Source organism: Acanthaster planci, linkage group LG14 (assembly GCF_054643075.1).
Source record: "Acanthaster planci isolate LZ-2023a linkage group LG14, COTS_SCS, whole genome shotgun sequence".
In the NCBI taxonomy this organism is placed as follows: Eukaryota; Metazoa; Echinodermata; class Asteroidea; order Valvatida; family Acanthasteridae; genus Acanthaster; species Acanthaster planci.
Genome location: NC_141790.1, coordinates 5,685,029 through 5,690,469, shown reverse-complemented (window position 1 = coordinate 5,690,469; position 5,441 = coordinate 5,685,029). Strand labels below are relative to the sequence as shown.

Sequence of the window (5,441 nt, the reverse complement as noted above, 5' to 3'; positions counted from 1 at the left end):
GAACTGATTCAACATTATTTTGAGGGCGGGTATACCTATGATGAAATCTGCTGTATATTCCAAATTAGACATGAATTTAGTTGCAGGTTGGCTCACAGAAGTCTTTTAAACAGTAACGTTACTTGTTAGCCCCATAAATAATGCTGATGTGCTGGACAACCTGTTCTCATTGGTCTATCCACCATGGCATACACACCCACAAAAACCAACACGTCATATTTTCTGAAACCTAAACCAAGTGGTAATTGCCCCTTAACAATAAATTTAATAAATAATTTGTTATCCACAGCACGTCTAGTATTTCTGGATTTCAAGGTGAAATTGAGAGGACAAGATAGAATATCTGTATCGGTTGGCAGATTTCTTCCTGGAATTTGATGAAAACAAGTCGGCACATGTTTACAGTATGCAAATTAGAATAACACTGTGGATAAGTTGGCCGGAACATTTTTGCTGAAAATGTTTTTCCCCAAAAAACACTTGGTTGAATTCTCAGAGAGGCGATATTTTCTTGTCAAGGGGCAGGGGTAGTCTAGCATTATTGGAATTAATTATGGGACTAGTACTGCAGGTTGGATTTGTACTTGCCTCATTGGGAAAAGATCTTTAGAAGTGAATGGAATCATCACATCGTCATTTGTTAAACAACGGTTGTTGCAGGTCCCATGCAACACATTTGATGGGGGACGCACGACGGACGACGCACGACGGACGACGGGCGACGCACAACGGACGACGCACGACGGACGACGCACGACGGGCGACGCACGACGGGCGACGCACGACGGGCGACGGACGACGAGCGACGGGCGACGCACGACGGGCGACGGACGACGCACGACGGGCGACGCACGACGGGCGACGCACGACGGGCGACGCACGACGGAAAATGGCATGAATTGGGACACAATAAAAAGCAAAATGCGACGGGCGACGGCAGATATGGAATTCCATAATTAAGGTCCTGTCCTGCGTACAGAAGGTTAGATATATTCGAGCAGAAAATGTTTGAAATCCAGCTGTCATCGAAAAGGGCACATGTTCCTCTATCCATTCACGTACGTGTCATATCCATAGTTTCGGTAGTTAGGGAAATATCTGCAAAAGGATGCATGCATTTTTGTGTGCAAGTGTTTGCAAATTTTGCGTAAATCTCACGTTTTCTGCGCAATGCCGGTCCTAGCCTGCCAAGACAAGGCTTCCATATATTCGAGCAGAAAATGTTTGAAAATTATCTTAATGTAGCAATCCTGCTGTCAACGAAAAGGGCACATGTTCCTCTGTTCATTCATGTATGTCTCATATCCATAGTTTCTGTAGTTAGGGAAATATCTGCAAAAGGATGCATGCATTTTTTTTATCAATTGGTTAATATTTTTGCGATGTATCCGCTATGCCGGTCCTGTCCTGAAAAGGCAAGGCTCCATATGTTCAAGCAGAAAATGTTTGAAAATTATCTAAATATGGCAATCCTGCTGTCATCTCAAAGGGCATATGTTCCTCTATCCATTTATTTACGTTTCATGTCCATATTGCAAGTACTGAGGGAAAAATCTGCAAAAGGATACATGCATTTTTTGTGTGCAAGTGTTTGCAAATTTTGCGTAAATCTGACGTTGTATTCTGCAATTTATTTGCAGGTTTGGGAAAGGATATCACGTTTAGTCCAGCCCCTTACAGTCATTGGGAAAAGATGCCACGGACAGCAAGAACAAAGCGGCGCACTGCCGGCACTGAGGGCTCAAGACCAAGGGGGAGGCCTCGTTCAGACCGCATCGCGCCGGCTGATGTTCCGAGTGATTCCTCGGCGCCCGTCGCACAGACGACTGCTGTTTCATCGGGTGAGTCTTTTTCTATCCCGTCAGAGCTAACGCCTAGACCAGTAGTTTCTATCGCATCTGCCCCTGATGGCCCGGCCATTTCGGTTACGTCTCTCTCTATTGTTCATTTGGTTATGTCTGTTACCACAAGTTTTTGCGATGATCTTGGGTCAGGGGTTTCTCAACACCTTCGGGACAAAATTTGGAATGGGAAATTTGTAGATTTTGCGCTTCTTTTGCGGCCCTCTAGCAGTGTCAATAGTACCAGTGATTGCGTGTTTACTATTGGGTCGCGCGATTCCCCAGCATGGCAAATTCGTTCCCACAATCAACCTCCTCGGATCACCTCAATTGAACAGTGGACCTCAGCTTTTCTAATTTTTGCATCCATCTATTTGATGCGGCACCCTACTCAGGCGAGGCAGCTGCTAAAATATGCCGACATCGTCCGTTCGGCTGCTTTTCGGCGAGTAGGTTATGGGTGGCGCGACTATGATATTCAATTCAGGTTGCGCCAAGCTCGCATGCCGTCTCGGTCGTGGGCCAGCATTGACGCTGAACTATGGCTAATGTTGGTCGGTGCGCCCGTCCAACAAGCCATTTTCGTCCCTATTCCAATCAGGACAACCACTAACAGGCAATCGGTCACACCAATATTGGGGCAAGCCGCACCGCCCAGCGCGAGCACACTACCGTAATCTGTTTCGATTTCAACCGCGGCCACTGCTTCAGACCCGCCTGTCGTTTTGCCCACAAATGCGCAACCTGTTTGTCCATCGGCCATTCCGCCGCCTTTTTGCCGGGGCGGCCCTCGCTCGGTCGGGGAGCACTCACTCCAACCACACCTCCCAACGCCGGTAAGAATAAATAAACTGCGCCCCTTTTTGGCATCATATGGTGACAGGCATGACGCTCAGGTGCTGTAGGAGGGTTTTACGTCTGGTTTCCATATATGGTATACGGGTCCTCGGGTTAGCACTTCTGCCCGTAATGTGATCTCTGCTCGACAAAATAGAGAGGTAGTGAAATGCAAACTTGACCGTGAGCTACATTTGGGTAGGATTGCTGGCCCGTTTCCCAGTCCCCCATTTCCCAATTTTCGTTGTTCTCCAATAGGTTTAGTGCCGAATCAAACCCCTGGCGAGTTCCGTTTAATGCATAACCTTTCGTCTCCTTTGGGTGATTCAGTTAATGATCATATTGACCCAGCCAGGGCTGCGGTGTCTTATACGACTTTTGATGATGCTATTGAATTGGTTTCCAGTTTGGGCCCCAGAGCCCTTCTGACCAAGTCAGATATAAAATTGGCTTTTCGTTCACTCCCTGTTCATCCCGATGATTATGATTTACTCGGTTTTTCGTTCGACGGTTCATTTTATTACGACAAGTGTATGCCCATGGGTTGCTCCATTTCTTGTGCCACGTTCGAACGATTTAGCACCTTTCTCGAATATTGCACTCGCAAGGTTGCAGCTACTTCGCACATTCTCCACTATTTGGACGATTTTCTCTTTGTGGGCGAAGGGCAATCCAACGAGTGCGCACATGCGCTTACTTCTTTCACAGTAGTTTGCCGGGACTTTGGTGTTCCGTTGGCCAGTGACAAAACAGTGGGGCCAGTGACAAGCTTAGATTTCCTGGGCTTAACGATTGATACAGTTGCCCAGCAGATTCGGGTTCCTACGGCCAAGGTCCTTGCAATTCTGGCGAAGTTGGATTGCACTTTGTCCAAGCGTAAAGTCACCCTACGAGATCTTCAATCATTGCTGGGTAGCTTAAATTTCGTTTGTAACGCAATACGGCCGGGTCGGGCCTTCTTGCGTCGTCTCTTCCATCTCACAAGCGGCATTCAGAAACCACATCATCGTATCCGTATTTCATCTGGTGCGCGGGCCGACATGCTGGCTTGGCGGGAATTTTTGTTCCATTTTAATGGTTCGGTTATTTTCCCTCAGGAGGTATGGTATTCTAGCGGCAACTTGCACTTGTATACGGACGCATCCCAGCAGTTCGGTTTCGGAGCTTTCTTTAATGGGCGTTGGACGCAAGGCATGTGGCCACTGTAATGGCGCTCCTTGAATTTATCCATTACTTTTCTCGAACTTTTCCCGATCACCCTCGCGTTGCACTTATGGGGCCCGGCCTTGCAAAACCGGCGTGTCATATTTTGGTGTGATAATGGCTGTGGTGGCGATTATTAATAGCCAAACATCACGGTGTCCCAGAATTATGAAATTGGTTTGCAGTGCTTTGTTCGAGCTTGAATATCCACTTTAAGGCACGCCATGTACCTGGTCTCGATAATGGCATCGTTGACGGTCCACTGGACCTCCCGTGTGGCGTTATCCTCTCCTTGGGGGGAGGCACTTGATGGGCTGGCAACTGTTCGCTGGATGGGTAGGCGGGGCCTGCAGCTGGACCAATTCAACGACTTCCTTCACAGCTGCTGGCTGGCGGAGCAAGCATCGTCAACATGGATCATCATACACGTTGGCTCCAACGATCTGGGCTACGTCCCAAAGAAATCAATGCTCGAGGGGATTAAACAAATTCTTGCCGTCACCCGAGCATTATTCATTATTACCTCACTCCATCATTTACTGGTCGGAAATTTTGCCAAGGGTCTCCTATGCCTCAGCTAACAGACAAAATTCGGTCGAGCGCACCAGGCGAGCTCTTAACCATTCGGTGGGCAATCTTTTCCACAGGGCGCCGGGTGGGTTGATTGCTCACCCCCAAATTGAGTGGTGGCGGCAGGATTTATATTTATCAGATGGGGTGCACCTTGTGGATGCCGCCTCAGAATTCCTTATTTATAACTACCATACGGCGTTACTTCAGTCTTGCGGAGTAGCTTGATTTCCTGTTACAATGCCAGCGCAAACACCACCTCCCCCTACACACACGAGGTCACTTACCTATTATCACGCGGCCCATTTGGCGGCGGTCATAAATGACCGTGTGGCGGAATTTCATTCTTATCACCGTCATGGGCCTTAGGAATATGAATCAATACAGCTATATAAAACCTAAGCAATCAACGAATTCTTACATACATGGAATCAATAGGAAGTCTGTATAATGTTTATGGTTCACTTTGCAGTTTATAACCCAGATGGAATGGGTAGTCTATATACGGGTACGTACGGGTGTGACGTGAATAACGTCTATTCCGCGGATTACGCTTCGACCGGGAATGATTATGCTAGTACTTACTGCTAGACCCAATGTTAGGCTTCGACTGGACTTGCTTTTAATAATCGATGTTACGTCTCGCGGCTTACGCTTCGACCGGGGACTATTTGCTGCATTGATTGACAATGTATTCTGTTGTCTCGCGGCTTTCGCTTCGACCGCACACTAATCATGCTTAAGTGTCTTATACTGTTGTCCCGCTGATTACGTTTCGACCAGGGACTTGCCATGCTTAATTGTCTTATACTGTTGTCTCGCGGCTCACGCTTTGACCGGGGACTCGTCTCGCGGCTTACGCTTCGACCGGAGACCGGTTATGTTTAAATGTCTTATTCTGTTGTCTCGCGGCTTACGCTTCGACCGGGGACTTGATAAGTGCAGCCAGTTACCGCCCGTGGATTACGCTTCGACCGGGACTTGCTTAGT

The 5,441-nt window shown here is 47.8% G+C and overlaps 1 pseudogene; it reads left to right on the top strand.

The window, feature by feature from the left end:
- The first annotated feature begins 1,741 nt into the window (after nucleotides 1–1,741).
- Nucleotides 1,742–3,519, top strand: LOC147796784 (uncharacterized; annotated as a pseudogene).
- Nucleotides 3,520–5,441: the final 1,922 nt, after the last annotated feature.